The sequence below is a fragment of the Mesoplodon densirostris genome, chromosome 9 (genome assembly GCF_025265405.1).
Source record: "Mesoplodon densirostris isolate mMesDen1 chromosome 9, mMesDen1 primary haplotype, whole genome shotgun sequence".
Classification (NCBI taxonomy): Eukaryota; Metazoa; Chordata; class Mammalia; order Artiodactyla; family Ziphiidae; genus Mesoplodon; species Mesoplodon densirostris.
In genome coordinates this window covers 68,572,896-68,594,990 of record NC_082669.1, presented here as the reverse complement: position 1 = coordinate 68,594,990, position 22,095 = coordinate 68,572,896, and the positions used below count along the sequence as shown (strand labels likewise).

The 22,095-nt window shown below is 39.4% G+C and overlaps 1 protein-coding gene across 1 annotated transcript in view; it reads right to left on the bottom strand.

The window, feature by feature from the left end:
- Window positions 1-16,908, bottom strand: part of ITPRID1 (ITPR interacting domain containing 1) — a 94,095-nt gene extending 77,187 nt beyond the window's left edge. The window contains 2 exon segments of the mRNA XM_060108298.1: window positions 16,562-16,607; window positions 16,732-16,908. The gene's annotated coding sequence lies outside the window, so the exon portion shown is untranslated.
- Between the last annotated feature and the right edge of the window lie 5,187 nt (window positions 16,909-22,095).

The window sequence follows — 22,095 nt, the reverse complement described above, 5'->3', positions numbered from 1 at the left end:
GGAATATCTTCTGGGAGCAATAAATGTTTATAAAAATTTCTATGATAACATAAGACAAAAATCATACAGAGATGATTATATTTCTAAAATTTACAGAATTATTTCATATGCTAGAATTCATAACGGCAAAATAAAGTTTAGAAACTACATTTAATTTTTAGTTTAATTTTTGAGTAAAAAAAAAGTTCTCTTTGGTAATGCCTTGTATCTTGTATGTGTGAATTATAATAAAAGCATCAACTCTGACAGTACAAAATCTCACAAGGAGGAAACCTCCAAAATCATGCTCAACAACATTCATGAAATATCAGACTCCATAAAGGATCAGGGCTTGAAGGAAAGAATAATGTATTACAAAAAAAAAAAAAACATTCCCCCAGTAATCTTGCTCCTCCACTGACCTCAGCTGAAAGTCAGTTTCTGTTTATCACAAAGATTTTGTTTTGTAGTGGCAGCAAGGGCTGTCAAGCAGTTCAGTCCTCAAATTGCTGCTTCTGTACTATAATGTTGAATTTTCACCTAGCTACCACTTTCTCAAACACAACACTGTAAAAGTCATCCAGATTTTAGATAATGGTGCTGCTTTATTCATATATCCCCAAACTTCCATTCTGCAATGGCATGTGTGACCTCAGCCACCAGCCTTGCACAGCCAGTGAGGATATGCTCCCTGCCTGCTCAGTTGTACTTGGCTTTAGACCAGGAAAAAGCTTGCCAAGGAAAGTGGGAACCCTTGCTAAAAGCAAGGGTCAGGGACAGGTTTGTAAAGAAAAACTCGTTTGTTCCCTCTGTTATAGTGGATGCCTTCCCCATTAGTAAACAAATCTGCTTCTGGAAATGTATTCTCTGATGCTTGAATGACCTTGCTTTGGCATCCACTGGCTTGACCCACAGAGAGTCCTTTGGAAAGGGACACAAATCAGGTGGCAGGCCCAAATAGTCCAGTGGACTGACAGGGCAGAAGTTATGTCATGTGGCCTCTGCTGACTCATCTAGTTAACCCCTCCCCAGGACCGCTTGGAACCTGTCTTGCCAACTCTGACTTGGCCCAAAGTGAATCCTCATTCTGGATTGCATAGTCTCCTGTGCCTGAGAGGCCCTCCTCTCTCTTCAGTTCCCTTGTATCATGATTACTATGTCATTAATCGTTATGTGTATAAAGAACTGCCATTAACATGGGAAATTTCTTATATTATCTAGTTTAACTGAAAAAAACAAGAGGATGTGAAACTATATATGCATCAAGAACTCAATTTTGCAGGAACAAAACAAGACCAAAACCAATGTATTGAAGAGACAAAAATTAACATACTGAAATGTTATCAGAGTTTCAAAATTTTTTAAATAGTCAAAATGAGAAAAAAATTGGCTTTGTTACATTAATATTACATCACATTTTCTTTCACTTGAGCAAATTCAACCATACATGATACTCAGAGCAGTGATAATGATTACATCTTTGTCCTCTGGAATTATTTAACTTTTTGCATCTCAACACAAACAGGTTGTCTTGCCAAATTGGTAGTTCATACTGCGGAATAGAGACTGTGCTTTATTTACCTCTGTATTTCTCATAGATCCCAGCACAGCATTTTACCCTGAGTAAATAATCTTTAACTATTAGTTGCTTGCTTGGTTATTGGGAAAGGAACGTGCAGTTGGCTTAGCTAGTATTCTTGGTTGGTATGTGGTTAAAAGAGCAAGTGTTTTCAGATCAGATAACTCCAGGTTTTAATCAGCTCTGCTGCTTTTCTGACATCTCCTTGGGGAAATTTTCAAATTCCTCTGATAATCTGTTTCCTCATCTCTGTAATGAGTATGAAATAGTAACTTCATAGGGTTGTTGGGAAAATTTAATGAAAAATGTATATAGAACAATCAATACCCATATTGGTCAGTTTTTTTTTTTTCTTCTCTTCATGTTGCCTCTTGTCATTGTTCTGGCAAGAACTGTCAAGTAAAGAAGATGAATCAACAACCAATGCAATAGTTTTTCTCATAGGAGATAAATTTGACACTTATTTTGTAGATAACCCATGTCATCTTGAGATTACTTAGTTTGGATTATTGAGAAGTAGATATATTTGGGGAGTATGAGAATAAAATAATTCTGTGACCATGAGAATGCAGATTTCCCTGAGACTAGTTAGAGGTTCATATCAGACTTTGGAAATTCCCTTAACTATGGACTTAATTTCAAGGTTATAATTACAGGCTGTAGCTCTAGCCTTGGCCACCACTTCTGAATGAGCCCTGTGGTCAAGAAGAGAACTTCATAATGAGACAACAGCTCCAAGGCATTCTGGGTCCACAAGGGATCTCACGATCTCTATGTCTCCCTCTGGATTCTTGTTATCACAGCCTTTGTTCAAGCCTTCGTAAGATCTCACATAGTATCCAGGCTTGCCTTTCTCCCCTCTATCTTCTATATGTAATGCCTTCCCTAGTAGCAGGATTTAAGAGAAGTCTACATAGAGCCATGGGCTCCAGGAAGACCTGTCCCTTTTCCAGCTGTAATGCCATTCATAGATGTTTGAAAAGGAAGCCCCCAAAGCTCCTTATATTCTCAAAAAGATAATTACCATGAGCCTCAGAACCACTCACCTCTCTTCACAAACTAAGAGATCAGTACTGAGAGGCTGACACTCAAAGAGAACTGATTTACATTTCTTGCCCTAGGAGACCACAGGATTAATCCCATCATGCCCTAGAGCCATGCTCATATAGCAGTGAATGTTGCCTCATCTGGCCCAGTCTCCCACCCTTTCAGGACTCTCCTAACCCTTGTGCCCTCTGGAATTCATGGATTGGAACCCACCAAATCCCCTTTATCTGAAGCTCTTCACTGAATGTCCCTTCAATTCTTTCTCTAATTGAAACCTGGACATAGCTTCCTTTGTCACCGTCTCAAGTTGTGGCTTGTTCTTTTTTGCCCATTGAATTAGGAACATAGTCTTGAAGATGGTGTAAATTTCCTTCATGTTCTTCATTGCTGCTTTCAGATCTTGTTTCCTCTGTCCTTTGAAGAGCATGCTATCAGACTATGTAGGACATCAACATCTAGGACATTTGCCCCATTTACTGAAAGTTTTAAGATGGTATTTCTGTCATCTTTCTGGAAGATTTTGTTATCAATCTAGATGACTTATCAACAACTGAGCACTCAGTTTAATAATCTGTCCACTTTTCATATCTGGAGAAAACCACAATTCGAAAAGACAATGCACCCCAATGTTCACTGCAGCACTATTTACAATAGCCAAGACATGGAAGCAACCTAAATGTTCATTGACAGATGAATGGATAAAGAAGATGTGGTGTATACACATACAATGGAATACTACTCAGCCATAAAAAAGAATGAAATAATGCCATTTGCAGCAACATGGATGGACTTAGAGATTATCATACTAAGTGAAGTAAGCCAGACAAAGACAAATATCATATGATATCACTTATATGTGGACCCCCCCCAAAAAAAAAAGATAGAAGTAAACTTATATGCAAAACAGAAATAGACCCAGAGACACAGAAAACAAACTTATGGTTACCAAAGGGGAAAGGAGGGGAGAGATAAATTAGGAGTTTGGGATTAAACAGATACACTACTATATATAGAATAGATAACCAACAAGGACCTACTGTATAGCATAGGGAACTATACTCACTATTTTGTAATAACCTATAAGGGAAAAGAATCTGAAAAAAAATACATATATATATATATATATTATATATATGCATGTATAACAATCACTTTGCAGTACACCTGAAACTAACAATATTGTAAATCAACTATACTCCAATTAAATAAAAATCTGCTCACTCTCAACAATCCTTCACTCTACTTGATTCTCATACTTCAACATTGTAAATGAACATCCTTTTAAATCCCAATTTCAAGCATCCCCTGTCACCACTATTCTGCTCACATCTTTGCCTGGGCACAATTACCGGGTCATTCCCTTCAGTTTACAACATGGTATAATGTTTCCCATCTTAAAATAATCCTCCACTGACCCTTTCAATCTGTCTCCAACTCCTACTCTACTTTGCTACTCAACCGACGGTGATTCCCAAATTCACGTTTCCAAATCTGGCCCATAGCTTCAGAATAAGGTCCCCGAGACTCAGAATGGGGTATTCCCAGTTACGTGACATCTCCACTTAGATACTTATAGACAGCTTTAACTTAATATGTACCACACTGAATTCTTCGTTCTTTCCTTGACTTCTACATGACCCTCCCACGTACCTGCATCTATTACAGTGTCCGTCTCAATAAATAGTACCACTATTCAAGTAGTTGCTCAGGCCAAGAACTTGCGAGTCTTCCTTGATTCCTCTGTTCCTTTCACATCGCACATCAAGCCATTAAGTTGAGAGAGAGAGGCAGACAGACAGACAAAGGAGCCCTTGCAATATATCTCAGACCAACCACCTTCACTGGTATCAACCTGACGTGAAGCAGAACTTGTAGCTTCACGTGGATCATAGCAAAGATTCCCATCCACACCTCCCATTCTCTTTATAACCCACTCAAATCAGCATAATAATGGTCAACTATCAGTTCTTATCATTTTAGAATTTTCAGCAGCATTTGATATAGTTGACCCCTTCCTCTTAATGGAAACAATCTTTTCATTTGTTTTTTAATACCACAATTTCCCAGGTTTCCTCCTATCTCACTCAAAGCTTTTTTTTTTTAAGCTCTTTTGCTGGTTTTCTCCTTTCCAACCTCTAAATTTTGAATGGTCTATACCACAGTCCTCAGCCCTCTCTTATCCTATCTACATGCTCTCCCTACATGAGTGCGGCTTTAACTGCTACTCTCTAATTCCACAGTTCAGTGTAAATCACTATTAAAGTATTTTTACATTGTTTTATAAGTCTGCTTAATGTCTGTTTAACAACTCTGCTTAACCATCTTTGTTCTTCAGGACAGAGATCTTAGCTCTCATATCATAATTATGTGGAAAAGATAATGTATGTTTGTTGATTGAATGAATGAATGCCAACAAGGGATTGAGAATATCAAAGAAAATCTGGTTATGAAATCATTAAGAATGGTTTGGTATTTAGCAGTTAAACAACTTATCAGAAGGTGCAACTTGCCAGGAACATGTATACAGAATCAGGGAATAGTGCACTGTGGATCTGAATTTTAAAAGTGATAAGATTTTTTATATATATTCATATATACACACACACATGCATATATATATATAACATAACCATTTTGAAGCAGAATTTTCTGTCATCACTTGATGCCCACTTCTGCCATTTTGACCAAAACTATCTGAGTAGATACCTTTTTCTACTCTTCTCTTATGAGCCTTCCAACAGCTAACAAGCAGATGAAAGATATTAATTCATCACCAGGGAAATTAATAAACAAATAGTTAATTGGTATATGACATTGGGCATGTAGTTTCAAGTTGTCTTGGGATGTAATTTCTTCTTGCGTGATATGAGAGAATTGGATGAGATGAGATAATACCATAAATTGATTATTCAATTTCTAGCCTCCACACAGACTGTTTAATATTTGACCAATGGAGCTCATATTTAAAAATCATTTTAAAGCTATATTCATCAAAACTATAAAGTGAGAATAAAACATTGTTCCTATTACTCACAAGTTTGGAAGACCACTCAAAAACTCAAGCAACAAACCCAAGCCAGGAATGCCCTTCTGCTCTTCCTACCTATCCAAGTATCAAAGTCCCACAGATACTTGTAAATGTTCCCAAATGATTCAGTGAAGTAGAGGCAGAGCCTGGGGAATAGAGTGTTCTGTCATCACTCTGCTGGGAGGAACAAGCAGTCTGTGATGACTTGTTCTGTGGGTGGTTTCCTCCCACCAGGAAATATGTGAAGGGTGTTCACTCCTGCCATTTAGGAGCAAGCTGGATCTAAAGACAAGGCAGTTGTGCCCAAGTTGGAACCCAAAGTCAGTTCTCTTGGACTTGGAGTTTTCCTCTTTTGCTGGGGAAAATAAGCAAAAGATTATTATTTCAAGAACCTTATATACAGCTTCCTGGAAACTTGAAATGACTCTGAGGCTGGTAAAGTTGGATCGAATGATCCATCTGCTGCTAGCTCTGTTCCAGTCCCTTTCCAGCTTTAAAGAGATTTTAATTTCTCAATGATCCCCTCCTTTGTCATCATTTCTACTCTTGTCTTCCAAACATTTGCTTTGCTTCATGCTAGGGAGGGAGGATGAAAGGATGTGGGGGCATCTATGCACTACTTCTGGTCTCCCATTTCAACATCATTGCAGCCTAGGTTCCTTCATGTACATCATATTCTGGATACACAGAACTACTTGTTCCCAAATGTGCCCTCCTCTCTGATCCCACTGGGTACAGATCCTTCGATAGTGCTGCCCCTTCTCCTTACTGGATACTATCTCATTGAGTTCAAACAGAACTTATTCTGTAGAACTTTTTCTCCTTATCACTCTCCACTCCCACCCCAGCCTGCTTCTGGAACTCACAGCAAGCTGTGTGACCCCTTATTGTAGCACTCTTCACACTCAAGTTAAGTAGTTTTTTTTTACACTTCTGCCTTTCTCACTCATCTAAATGGACTTGTTGGGGACAAGGACCATGACTTACTCATTTTTGTATCCATGACACTTAGTCTGGGACATGGATAATAACAGGTGATTAGTAATAACTGCTTAATGAATGTATAATTACTTCTGACCCTGGACTCTGTCTTTGCTCAAAATTGTGGGAATTGTGAGTTACTCATCTTTGTAATCTTCATCATTTTAGGCAAGGTACTGTACACCTGTAGTTGCTCATAAAAGCACATGGTATAAATGAACTATAAGTTAAATAAATTCAATAATGATATCTACTAATTCAATTCAGTTCAATATTTTACTGTCTACTGTGTACAAAGAAACTTTGAGAAGCTTACAGTATAAGAAGTAGAATTTATTAACTACATATTGTGAAGCAGAATATGCATTTTAAAAGAAGTACAATACAGCTGTTTTCAAAAATTAAAAGAGGAAAACGTTCTTTTAGGGGCATACGAAAAGGCTTCTTGGAAGCGAAAGTATTCATTCTGGCTCCTGAAGATGGGATAATGGGTAGGCAAGCATTCTAGACAAGGGGTTCAAAACACATGTAAGCAATGATAGCATAAATTTTACCAAAGGGCTATTAACCGGTGACTTTGCAACAATTAAACAGATGTTCTTCAGTGTTAACTTACTGAAACCTTGTGTCATCTTATCTGACGGTGTGATGATTAATTTTATGTGTTCACTTCACTGGGACGCAGGGTGCCCAAAGAGCTGGCTGATTATTATTTCTGGGTGTGTCTGTGAGGGTGTTTCCAGAAGAGATTAGCATTTGACTCAGTAGATTGAGTAATGCAGATTGTTCTCCCCACTGTGGATGAGTATCATTCAATCTGCTGAGGGCCTGAATAGAAGAAAAAGGGTGAAGGGAAAATTCTTTTTCTCTGCCTGATTGATTGAGTTGGGACATGAGTCTCCTCCTGCTTGGGAAGTCGGATTTATACTATTGACGCTCCTGGTTATCAAGTTTTGGACTCAGATGGGAACCTCACCACCAGCTTTCCTGGGGTCTCCAGCTGGCAGATGACATATCATGGAACTTCTCAAGTTCCGTTATTGTGTGAGGCAATTCCTTATAATAAATCTCTCGATAGACAGACAGACACATAGATAGGTAGGTAGAGATATTTCTTTCTCTGCATATATCTATGTCTGTATCTATCTACATATCTATGTATCTATGTTCTGTTTCATTTCTCTGGAGAAAGCTGACCAATGCAGATGTTTATTTCTCTCTCTTTTTAAAAAAATATTTTATTTATTATAAAAGTCTTTTTAATAGATCTTTATTGGAGTATAATTGCTTCACAATACTGTGTTAGTTTCTGTTGTACAACAAGGTGAATCAGCCATATAGTTGGGCTCTATCACACTTTCCTTCCATCTACCTTTCCTAATAACCTTCGCAAATGACTGGTCCAGCAATTTGCTTTAAGATCTTCAGGTGCATACATCTCAAGTTTAAAAGTATACTGTTACACAATAAAAACTGCATATTTCAGTTCAATAGGAAACTAACACGATGGTAAAGATCTTAATTATATAAATGAGAAAGTATTCACAAAGAAATAGCTGATAGTGAAGAGAAGAGATCAAGATTTAAGCCAACTCCTGTGCCTAAACACGCTTTCCTCCTAGACTTCTTACAGAGGCAAATTCTAGCAGTATTCTTTACTCCTTTGGTATCAGAGATGTCATCATTGTTCCTTTCCCACTGTGATCATAACCATAAAATCTCAGGGAATGTAGCAAAGGGAATAGATCTTATTCATTATAAATGATCTTAAGAAACTGTCATGATATTACAGCTTCGTACCCACTGACTGTGTTGGGAAGACAAACTCTTCCCAGATAAAATCTGCATATGCAAAAATAAGTTATGTATGCATTGTTAAAAAGATTCCTGCATTAAGGCAGGAAGACTTTGTACTATTTCTTACAACCAACAGTATGTGAATCTACAATTATTTCTAAATTAAATATTAATTAAAAAACAAAAAAGAAAACAAAAGAAAAAGAGCCCTAAAAATTCATCAAAATAAATTTCAATAGTGTTAATGATTTAATGTGAAAAAATGAAATACAAATAGTCCTAGAAAAAAATATTGTGCATATTTTTTCTAATCTTGGGGTGGTAAAAGCCTGGAGAGAAATGACACCAAAGGCAATGAAGGGAAATCATGATGGATTTAACCAGATAAAATTTTTAAATTTACTGTGGCAAAAATAGTAAACATGTCAAAATGTTTTAAAAAATGTAAAAATATTTGCAGTATATGTGACATTAAAAGTTTTCATATCCTTAATATATGACATGCAATTACAAGTCAAAAAGAAAAAGATACATGGAAGTAGAAGCAGTGTAATGATCAGGCAATTCAAAAATAGAAAATCTATGAATGACTAAAAAATGTAAATGTAATGTCTTATTATTTAAGAAAAGGAAAACTAAAAAGAGGGACTTCCGGGTAAGATGGCGGAAGAGTAAGACGCGGAGATCACCTTCCTCCCCACAGATACACCAGAAATACAGCTACACGTGCAACAACTCCTACAGAACACCTACTGAACGCTCGCAGAAGACCCCAGACCTCCCAAAAGGCAAGAAACTCCCCACATACCTGGGTAGGGCAAAGCGGAGAGATTCCCGCACAGAGGAGCGGTGCCGAGCGGCACTCACCAGCCCGAGAGGCTTGTCTGCTCCCCCGCCGGGGCGAGCGGCGCTGGAGCTGAGGCTCGGGCTTCGGTCGGAGCGCAGGGAGAGGACTGGGACTGGCGGCGAGAACTCAGCCTGAGGGGGGCTGGTGTGCCACAGCTGGCCGGGAGGGAGTCCGGGGGAGCTCTGGAGCTGCCGAAGAGGCAGGAGACTTTTTCTTCCCTCTTGGTTTCCTGGTGCGCGGGGAGAGGGGATTGAGAGCGCCGCGTGGAGGAGCTCCAGAGACGGGCGCGGGTCGCGGCTGAGGGCGCGGAGCCCAGAGACGGGCGTGGGACGCTGGGGCTGCTGCTGCCGCCGCCGAGAGGCCTGTGTGCGAGCGCAGGACGCTGTCCACACCGCCCTTCCGGGAGCCTGTGCAGCCTGCCACTGCCGGGGTCCCGGGACCCAGGGGCGGCTTCCCTGGGAGAACGCACGGCGCGCCTCGGGCTGGTGCAACGTCACGCCGACCTCTGCCGCTGCGGGCTCGCCCCGCACTCCGTGCCCCTCCCTCCCGCCCGGCCTGAGTGAGCCAGAGTCCCCGAAGAGGCTGCTCCTTTAACCCTGTCCTGTCTGAGCGAAGAACAGACGCCCTCCGGCGACCTACACGCAGAGGCGGGGCCAAATCCAAAGCTGAGACCCAGGAGCTGTGAGAACAAAGAAGAGAAAGGGAAACCTCTCCCAGCAGCCTCAGAAGCAGCGGATTAAAGCTCCACAATCAACTTCATGTACCCTGCATCTGTGGAATACATGAATAGACAACAAATCATCCCAAATTGAGGAGCCAGGAGTCAGTGCTGTGCCTCTGAGGTGGGAGAGCGAACTTCAGAACACTGGTCCACAAGAGACCTCCCAGCTCCACATAATATCAAACGGCGAAAATCTTCCAGAGATCTCCATCTCAACACCAGCACCCAGCTTCACTCAACGACCAGCAAGCTACAGTGCTGGACACCCTATGCCAAACAACTAGCAAGACAGGAACACAACGCCACCCATTAGCAGAGAGGCTGCCTCAAATCATAAAAAGTCCGCAAACACCCCAAAACACACCACCAGACGTGGACCTGCCCACCAGAAAGACAAGATCCAGCCTCATCCACCAGAACACAGGCAGTAGTCCCCTCCACCAAGAAGCCTACACAACCCACTAAACCAACCTTAGCCACTGGGGACAGACACCAAAAACAACGGGAACTACGAACCTGCAGCCTGCAAAGAGGAGACCCCAAACACAGTAACATAAGCAAAATGAGAAGACAGAAAAACACACAGCAGGAGAAGGAGCAAGATAAAAACCCACCAGACCTAACAAATGAAGAGGTAATAGGCAGTCTATCTGAAAAAGAATTCAGAATAATGATGGTAAAGATGATCCAAAATCTTGGAAATAGAATAGACAAAATGCAAGAAACAGTTAACAAGGACCTAGAAGAACTAAAGACGAATCAAGCATCGATTAAAAACACAATAAATGAAATAAAAAATACTCTAGATGGGATCAATAGCAGAATAACTGAGGCAGAAGAACGGATAAGTGAGGTGGAAGATAAAATAGTGGAAATAACTGCTGCACAGCAACATAAAGAAAAAAGAATGAAAAGAACAGAGGACAGTCTCAGAGACCTCTGGGACAACATTAAACGCACCAACATTCGAATTATAGGGGTTCCAGAAGAAGAAGAGAAAAAGAAAGGGACTGAGAAAATATTTGAAGAGATTATAGTTGAAAACTTCCCTAATATGGGAAAGGAAATAGTTAATCAAGTCCAGGAGGCACAGAGAGTCCCATACAGAATAAATCCAAGGAGAAATACACCAAGACACATATTAATCAAACTGTCAAAAATTAAACACAAAGAAATCATATTAAAAGCAGCAAGGCAAAAACAACAAATAACACACAAGGGAATCCCCATCAGGATAACAGCTGATCTCTCAGCAGAAACTCTACAAGCCAGAAGGGACTGGCAGGACATACTTAAAGTGATGAAGGAGAAAAACCTGCAACCAAGATTACTCTACCCAGCAAGGATCTCATTCAGATTTGATGGAGAAATTAAAACCTTTACAGACAAGCAAAAGCTGAGAGAGTTCAGCACCACCAAACCAGCTTTACAACAAATGCTAAAGGAACTTCTCTAGGCAAGAAACACAACAGAAGGAAAAGAACTACAATAACGAACCCAAAACAATTAAGAAAATGGGAATAGGAACATACATATCAATAATTACCTTAAATGTAAATGGACTAAATGCTCCCACCAAAAGACACAGACTGGCTGAATGGATACAAAAACAAGACCCATATATATGCTGTCTACAAGAGACCCACTTCAGACCTAGAGATACATACAGACTGAAAGTAAGGGGATGGAAAAAGATATTCCATGCAAATGGAAACCAAAAGAAAGCTGGAGTAGCAATTCTCATATCAGACAAAATAGACTTTAAAATAAAGACTACTAGAAGAGACAAAGAAGGACACTACATAATGATCAAGGGATCAATCCAAGAAGAAGATATAACAATTGTAAATATTTATGCACCAAACATAGGAGCACCTCAATACATAAGGCAAATACTAACAGCCATAAAAGGAGAAATCGACAGTAACACAATCATAGTAGGGGACTTTAACACCCCACTTTCACCAATGGACAGGTCATCCAAAATGAAAATAAATAAGGAAACACAAGCTTTAAATGATACATTAAACAAGATGGACTTAATTGATATTTATAGGACATTCCATCCAAAAACAACAGAATACACATTTTTCTCAAGTGCTCATGGAACATTCTCCAGGATAGATCATATCTTGGGTCACAAATCAAGCCTTGGTAAATTTAAGAAAATTGAAATTGTATCAAGTATCTTTTCCGACCACAATGCTATGAGACTAGATATCAATTACAGGAAAAGAGCTGTAAAACATACAAACACATGGAGGCTAAACAATACACTACTTAATAACGAAGTGATCACTGAAGAAATCAAAGAGGAAATTAAAAAATACCTAGAAACAAATGACAATGGAGACACGACGACCCAAAACCTATGGGATGCAGCAAAAGCAGTTCTAAGAGGGAAGTTTATGGCAATACAATCCCACCTTAAGAAACAGGAAATATCTCGAATAAACAACCTAACCTTGCACCTAAAGCAATTAGAGAAAGAAGAACAAAAACATCCCAAAGTTAGCAGAAGGAAAGAAATCATAAAAATCAGATCAGAAATAAATGAAAAAGAAATGAAGGAAACGATAGCAAAGATCAATAAAACTAAAAGCTGGTTCTTTGAGAAGATAAACAAAATTGATAAACCATTAGCCAGACTCATCAAGAAAAAAAGGGAGAAGACTCAAATCAATAGAATTAGAAATGAAAAAGGAGAAGTAACAACTGACACTGCAGAAATACAAAAGATCATGAGAGATTACTATAAGCAACTCTATGCCAATAAAATGGACAACCTGGAAGAAATGGACAAATTCTTAGAAATGCACAACCTGCCAAGACTGAATCAGGAAGAAATAGAAAATATGAATAGACCAATCACAAGCACTGAAATTGAAACTGTGATTAAAAATCTTCCAACAAACAAAAGCCCAGGACCAGATGGCTTCACAGGCGAATTCTATCAAGCATTTAGAGAAGAGCTAACACCTATCCTTCTCAAACTCTTCCAAAATATAGCAGAGGGAGGAACACTCCCAAACTCATTCTACGAGGCCACCATCACCTTGATACCAAAACCAGACAAGGATGTCACAAAGAAAGAAAACTACAGGCCAATATCACTGATGAACATAGATGCAAAAATCCTCAACAAAATACTAGCAAACAGAATCCAACAGCACATTAAAAGGATCATACACCATGATCAAGTGGGGTTTATTCCAGGAATGCAAGGATTCTTCAATATACGCAAATCAATCAATGTGATACACCATATTAACAAGTTGAAGGAGAAAAACCATATGATCATCTCAATAGATGCAGAGAAAGCTTTTGACAAAATTCAACACCCATTTATGATAAAAACCCTGCAGAAAGTAGGCATAGAGGGAACTTTCCTCAACATAATAAAGGCCATATATGACAAACCCACAGCCAGCATCGTCCTCAATGGTGAAAAACTGAAACCATTTCCACTAAGATCAGGAACAAGACAAGGTTGCCCACTCTCACCACTCTTATTCAACATAGTTTTGGAAGTTTTAGCCACAGCAATCAGAGAAGAAAAGGAAATAAAAGGAATCCAAATGGGAAAAGAAGAAGTAAAGCTGTCACTGTTTGCAGATGACATGATACTATACATAGAGAATCCTAAAGATGCTACCAGAAAACTACTAGAGCTAATCAATGAATTTGGTAAAGTTGCAGGATACAAAATTAATGCACAGAAATCTCTGGCATTCCTATATACTAATGATGAAAAATCTGAAAGTGAAATCAAGGAAACACTCCCATTTACCATTGCAACAAAAAGAATAAAATATCTAGGAATAAACCTACCTAAGGAGACAAAAGACCTGTATGCAGAAAATTATAAGACACTGATGAAAGAAATTAAAGATGATACAAATAGATGGAGAGATGTACCATGTTCTTGGATTGGAAGAATCAACATTGTGAAAATGACTCTACTACCCAAAGCAATCTACAGATTCAATGCAATCCCTATCAAACTACCAATGGCATTTTTCACAGAACTAGAACAAAAAATTTCACAATTTATATGGAAACACAAAAGACCCCGAATAGCCAAAGCAATCTTGAGAACGAAAAATGGAGCTGGAGGAATCAGGCTCCCTGACTTCAGACTATACTACAAAGCTACAGTAATCAAGACAGTATGGTACTGGCACAAAAACAGAAAGATAGATCAATGGAACAGGATAGAAAGCCCAGAGATAAACCCACGGACATATGGTCACCTTATCTTTGATAAAGGAGGCAAGAATGTACAGTGGAGAAAGGACAGTCTCTTCAATAAGTGGTGCTGGGAAAACTGGACAGGGACATGTAAAAGTATGAGATTAGATCACTCCCTAACACCATACACAAAAATAAGCTCAAAATGGATTAAAGACCTAAATGTAAGGCCAGACACTATCAAACTCCTAGAGGAAAACATAGGCAGAACACTCTATGACATAAATCACAGCAAGATCCTTTTTGACCCACCTCCTAGAGAAATGGAAATAAAGACAAAAATAAACACATGGGACCTAATGAAACTTCAAAGCTTTTGCACAGCAAAGGAAACCATAAACAAGACCAAAAGACAACCCTCAGAATGGGAGAAAATATTTGCAAATGAAGCAACTGACAAAGGATTAATCTCCAAAATTTATAAGCAGCTCATGCAGCTCAATAGCAAAAAAACAAACAACCCAATCCAAAAATGGGCAGAAGACCTAAATAGACATTTCTCCACAGAAGATATACAGACAGCCAACAAACACATGAAAGGATGCTCAACATCTTTACTCATTAGAGAAATGCAAATCAAAACTACAATGAGATATCATCTCACACCAGTCAGAATGGCCATCATCAAAAAATCTAGAAACAATAAATGCTGGAGAGGGTGTGGAAAAAAGGGAACACTCTTGCACTGCTGGTGGGAATGTGAATTGGTACAGCCACTATGGAGAACGGTATGGAGGTTCCTTAAAAAACTACAAATAGAACTACCATATGACCCAGCAATCCCACTACTGGGCATATACCCTGAGAAAACCATAATTCAAAAAGAGACATGTACCAAAATGTTCATAGCAGCCCTATTTACAATAGCCCGGAGATGGAAACAACATAAGTGTCCATCATCGGATGAATGGATAAAGAAGATGTGGCACATATATACAATGGAATATTACTCAGCCATAAAAAGAAATGAAATTGAGCTATTTGTAATGAAGTGGATGGACCTAGAGTCTGTCATACAGAGTGAAGTAAGTCAGAAAGAGAAAGACAAATACTGTATGCTGACACATATATATGGAATTTAAGAAAAAAATGTCATCAAGAACATAGGGGTAAGACAGGAATAAAGACACAGACCTACTAGAGCATGGACTTGAGGATATGGGGAGGGGGAAGGGTAAGCTGTGACAAAGTGAAAGAGCGGCATGGACATATATACACTACCAAATGTAAGGTAGATAGCTAGTGGGAAGCAGCCGCATAGCACAGGGAGATCAGCTCGGTTCTTTGTGACCGCCTGGAGGGGTGGGATAGGGAGGGTGGGAGGGAGACGCAAAAGGGAGGGGATATGGGAACATATGTATATGTATAACTGATTAAATTTGTAAAATAAATGTAACCATACAAATAAAAAAAAAAAAAAAAAAAAAAAAAAAAAACTAAAAAGAGAATGAGTTACCATATTAGAGTTTCAGATAGAATTTCATTAGCGTGAGAATAGCTGACTCATTATGATTACTTTTGACTATTGCTTCCTCCTTTTAAGGTTTGAGTCCCACTGTTAAATCATTTCCTAACATATTATAATAAGACTGATAATTAGGTGATCTTTTGATGGCACTTTATAGTGAAAGATTTATAGTGAGAAAAATGCATACTCTTTTTTTTTTCCTTACAATTCTTCAATTTTCATCCCTGAATCAAATTGCCTGGCTTGTCAACTAAAAAATACAGGGTGTTCTGTTAAATTTAAATTTCAGGTAAAAAGTAAATAGTTTAGCATAAGTATGGGTCATACATTATTTGGGACCTATTCATACCAAAAAATTTTGCTGTCTATTTAAAATTCAAATGTAACTGGGTACCTTGTATTTATCTGGCAAGCCTATCTTTGAATCAGCTTTCTCTACTCTTGCAAAAGAAGCTTTCACTTCTACAGCAGTTTCCACCTGTACCAGAAAGCCCACATGGCCTGAGCACATCAAGCTCAGTTTTCATATTTAGTGAATTAACTGATTAGTTAAAAGCCAAAGAGTGTAACTCTTTTACTTCATCTTAACGAATTAGACTTCCTTCAGATAGTAAGGGAAAAGTGACACAAATGATCCAAGATACAAACAATAGATACAAAAGGAAGGAAATACAATTTCTGCATCTTAGAAACATTGCTTGAAATAATATTCACAACATAGAAGAAATAAGCTAACCATTTTGAGCCTAGAGCTTTCCCATCCCCTGTGTTTTAGACCTTTCTGTGTTAATGGCAGCCACCCAGGCAGTCACAGGGATGCTGAAATCATCCAGGCCAGAACCCATGACAATTAGATTTCTTACCTTATTGCTAATAGTCTCTCTTCCTAGGAATCACTCCGTCACACAGCTGCAGGTATAAAAAAAGTTTCAGAACATGCCACAGCTGCCCTTTCATTCCAACTGAGAGAAAATGAGAACAGAGAACTAATATCCCCTCCCTCACAACAAACAAATGATAAAAGTTACTCTACCAGAAGAAAGGAATCTCAGCAGAGAAGTGGCCCTTGTAGTTAGTTTGCTGTAGTTGTTATCAAAAAGTGTTTGTAGTGGTCTTGGATGCTTTCCTGTCTCCTTAAGCATCACAGCTGCTAACATTAAAAAGGCTTTGTGACAGAACTGTGACCTAGGTTTTTATTTGTGCCTATTTAAAAGTTAGTCATAGAAAGCCAGGACAGTCTGCTTGCAAAGATCCGTGGTCAAGTCGGGGATAAAGATATGTAGTGAATCCCTTTACCCTCCCTTTTAAGGAAAGAAAGCAGCAAGAAAGTACTGGTTAGAAATAGCAGAAGTTATTAGTAAGAAGTCCTGGACTCAGAGGAATGCGTGGAGAATGGTTACAATGGTTCCAGTTGTGTTTTTATTTCTATGAATCCTCTTGCTGTCCCTTTAATGCCCTCTGATCTGTTGGCAGTAGCATCAGGTCTGAATGCAAGACTGGAAAGCACTTCGCTGAGGAAGTAAAGCAAACTTGTCTTCATTTGGTTACCATGGTTATGGTACTGTGTGTTACCAACCTGATGATTTGCATTGCAAACCATCACTGGCAATGAGGACAGTGGAACTTGATATTCCAGGTGGAGAGGTTCAATTCACAGGAACTTCTATTGGAAAGTTCAGAGCAAAGAGAACATAAATATACACACATACTCCCAAACCCATAAAGAGGACCAAACTGTAAGTGCTAACAGTCAGTATTATCCTCCATGGAATTTCAGTATCTATAAAGTATTTTAGTTGAAAGATCAGACAATTTCATTTTAGAAAGGTAAATAAGCACATTTTTGGCCTCATTTTAAAAAATTAAATTTCACAGTCACATTCAGCATGCATTCTTGTGAAAGACACAATGCTAAAGCACTCCCTAAAAATTATTCCATCCTGAGTCATGCATGCCAACAAATAGTCTTCATTTTGAAAAGCTGCATTAGCAGAGTTTGAAATGATGGAAAAGACCATGTGCATTTCTACTTATATTTAACTTCAAACAAACAGGAACCCTAATATATAAAAGGAGAGTGCTGAGGTTGTCTTCAAGAGGAATGAGTGGAAAGGGCCTCATCAAATCTTCCCTCTCCCTCTATGACAGCTAGTGAGGTTCCTCTGCAGATCTCCTAGTATTAGTGGGTAGAATCCTAATAGCCCTATAAGCTGGCCTGAAACCTATCCTGGGAGAAACTCTTGTCTTTTAGGCTTCTCTCACCTCTTCACCACCAGGTTCTGAGACCCTTACTCTCGGAAGCCCAGGAGTCTCTTGAGGCCTGAGATAACACCACAGCCACCTTTTCCTCCTGTGGCATCCACAACCCACTCAGCCCTAGGAAGAGCAGAACTTTTGTCTTGGACAAAGGCTAACTGGCAAAGCATACTTTAACTGAAGTATCATGTGCAGAACTACACTTGGAAAATGGAGTCCGTATTTTAACAGTTTTCATTTTAATAAAAGTGATTTTTTAATACAAATAGACATTCAATTGCACCCACAAAGAAATCCTCAACTAGCCATATTTTAGTTGCCTATTAGTTATATATGTATTATTTATGTAGATCATTTATTGGGAAGTTGCAGTACATGATGGATTGAAATCTGCATTAGAAATTAGGAGAATAGGACCCTATCTTAACCCAGTTCCTACTAGAATGGTCTTGGGAAAATCAGTTCCCTTCAGAGATACAGTTAATTTGGAAAAATAATGTGTACACTGCCGAATTTTTTTTTTTTTTTGCGGTACGCGGGCCTCTCACTGTTGTGGCCTCTCCCGTTGCGGAGCACAGGCTCCGGATGCGCAGGCTCAGGCCATGGCTCACGGGCCTAACCGCTCCGCGGCATGTGGGATCCTCCCGGACCGGGGCACGAACCCGCGTCCCCTGCATCGGCAGGTGGACTCTCAACCACTGCGCCACCAGGGAAGCCCCATTGCTGAATTTTTAAGAAAGCTCTCTGCATGAAAATTAAAGGTATCATATTGTATCAAAGTCTGTGAAACAGGGAAATTGATAGCCAATACATTGTTATTCTATGAACAGTCTTCCAAATAAAACACCTTCCTTCTAGTTCTGTTCCCTAGCATGCAGAATAATTTCTTCCTTAGTAATAAAGAAATACTTAAAGGTGAATTAGTTCACTGCCTAAGGGAGAGGTAATAAAGTAAATCAAAGTGACAACAGAGTTGCTAAGTTTTGGGGGGTAAAAGGAGAGGGTTCTATGGAATCTCATAGTTAGAGTCCTCAGCCCAGGTTTGAGGGTTTGGAAAAAGCATCCTGGAAAATATGGAGTCTAAGCTTGATCCTAAGGGAGAACAGAAGTTAGTCAAGGAGGTGAAGAAGAAGGGAAATAAGCTAAAGGGGGTGCTCCAATTAGTAGGGAGATGAGGGTAGGGCAAAAATGAGACTGGAAAAGTGAACCCATGTATTTTCCATATTTTCAATAAGTGTATCATTCTCATAACCTTGATCTCTTTGGAAATTCTGTAATACAATGGCAGAGACCCAGAAAAGCTAAGTGATTTGAGAATATCACAAAATGAATTTTTGGTATATTAGGCCCTGGAATTAAGGTCTCAGGAATCCCTTTCCTAATGCTTCTGCCATTAATGGGTCATCCTGGGAAAACAGGCTAAAAGAAGAGGCACAAGTTTAATGTCTTTCCAATTAACTGAGTTTACTTGTAGTTCCATTTGTCTGGGGTAGCCTTCTTAAGAATGCCAGTAAGTAAACATAAGCTCCTATCCTCTGCATGGGGTGGGGAGAAGGAGGGCGATCCAGGCAGAGGGAACAGCATGTGCAAAGGTCTGGGGGCCAGAGAGAGAATGGTACACTTGAAGAATTGCAAGAGTCTAAGTATGGCTACTGCATAATATATGAAGAGTCAATGTCAAGTGATATAGCTGGTGAGAAAAGGAGTAAGCAGATCATAAAGGCTTTGCATTCCATTAAGAGATTTGAACTTTATTCTGAAGGTAGTGAGAAGTGACATGATCAGATTTATATGCTAAAAAAGATCCTCTTGCTTTAATATGGAGAATTCAATGAGTGGAAGGAACATGACTAAAGACAGGAGGCTGGGGACCAGGTGAGATACAATAGTGACTGCAGCCATAGCCCCACAGTTAAAGACATGAGTTACTTTAGAACCATGTGTGAGAAAAAAATCAGCAGGTCTTATTAACTGATCCACTCTGTGGGGAAAGACAGTGGTCAAAGATTTTTCTCAAGTATAGGTTTATAAAGGGATCTAGTGTGTTTTGTTTGCAAATATAGAGTTTGGGGTTCCCATGGAAACACCAAGGGGAAGTATCAGTATGCAGTTTGGATACATGAGTCTAGTGTTCAGTAATGAAGTCTGGGTTTACATGCATGTCCAGTAACAAAATAGCTTCTAATTGAAGCCAAGGTGACAGGTGAGTTCACTACAGGAAGGACTGTGGAGTGAAAGTAGGTCCTAGACCAAGATGGAGGACAAGATGAAGGGAAGAATTAAGAGTGCCAAAATCAGAAGCGGGCTTGTAAGCTCTGGAGAACTGAAACCTTTGATCTACATGAGAAGCCAAGTTACAATCATCAGGCAGCTTGATGAATCTAGAATAGAGTCAATTGTATTGTTGAAATGTCTAACGGGTTCAAACTATCAGAAGGAGACACAATAGACAGTTGAAACTTTTGATTCAAAGTTTCTCAAACCTAAATGTGCATGGAAGTCCCTAGTGCTAGAGATTTTAGTCAGTGGGTCTGGGGTGGGATGAGAAAATATGCATTGTTACTGATAAGTTCTCCAAAGCAACTCTGATGTAGCGTGTGCCAAGGGAAGAATTTCAGAATCATTGTTTCTGGTTAGTGCATCCTTTCTCCTGATTGGCCAGTTTTGCTTCTTGACATTGTTCTTCTACACACAAATACTCACCTTCTACTATTAAGCATTTAAAAGATATACTGATTGTTGAGCTATACGTGGAGCTTGTGGTTTCTAGTACATTTCCAGCTCATTGGGAATGTTCCCACTCTTACTCTTCTCACTTTTACCCTGTGAAAACTTCACTTACAGAGAACATGTGAATGATGATGGTGGTGGTGGTTTTTAATGATCAGAGGCAGAGCCTGGGGGAGGGAGACAGACCTTCAGCCTCCCTAGAATCTCATCAGACCCACATTCTTTAGTAAGATCAATTGAAGTGTTTTCCAAATAGCTCTTAATGTTCAGTAGATGGACATTAAGGTGGTGTTTCACTTTAGTAAGACCTTTAATGATGCTTATTACTGTTTTTTACCCCTCTGAGTTAGATTTGTCATATCATGCATGCTCAATAAATATTTGGGTATTCATTCTTATCACAGTAAGTCCTGCTAGGTCAATTTAATCTTTCTACAGTAAAGATCCAAATCAAATGCTGCCTCCACTGGGAATGGGACTCCCCTACTTTACTCTCATTTTGCTTATGCTTGTCATGGAGCACTTACCACATTGTGCCTGCTATTAGACCACTGATTCTTAAATGGAGTTTATTTTGCCCCCAAGGGGACCTTTGCCAATGTCTGAAGACATTTTTGGTTGTCACAGTGGAATGGATGATGCTACTAGCATCTTATGGGTAGAGGCCAAGGATAGTGTTAAGCATGCTATAATACACAGAGCACTTCCCCCGTCACAAAGAACTTTTCAGTCCCAAATATCAAGAGCATTGAGATTGAAAAAAACTCTGTATTAGACAAAGGAAAGACATAAATTGCTTAGGACTTAGAGCCACAGGTGCTTAGTTCCAGCTCTGGCTCCAATGTTACCTGTGAGACAATGGGCAGGTCTCAATTTCTGAATCTGAGTATTCTCATCAGTAAAATGTAGATACTTATTTTACAGATGCTCCTCTCACAGAAATATTGTAGGGTTCATGGCAATAATGCATAAAAATGGCCTGTAAACTTAATACACTCATCATTGGATGCTTTGAGATTGTATGTATAATGATGACTATAATAATAATAATTATGCAGGGAGTTTGGATATATAGGTCTAGAGCTCAGTAATGAAATCTAGGCCGGATTTCAAATTTATCTAGAATCTTACTCATTTTATTTTATTTATTTATTTATTTTTTTTGCGGTACACGGGCCTCTCACTGTTGTGGCCTCTCCCGTTGCGGAGCGCAGGCTCCGGATGCGCAGGCTCAGCGGCCATGGCTCACGGGCCCAGCCGCTCCGCGGCATGTGGGATCTTCCCAGACCGGGGCATGAACCCGTGTCCCCTGCATCGGCAGGCGGACTCCCAACCACTGCGCCACCAGGGAAGCCCATAGAATCTTACTCATTTTAATTTCATCTCAATGAGTATTGATTGAGCAGGCTCT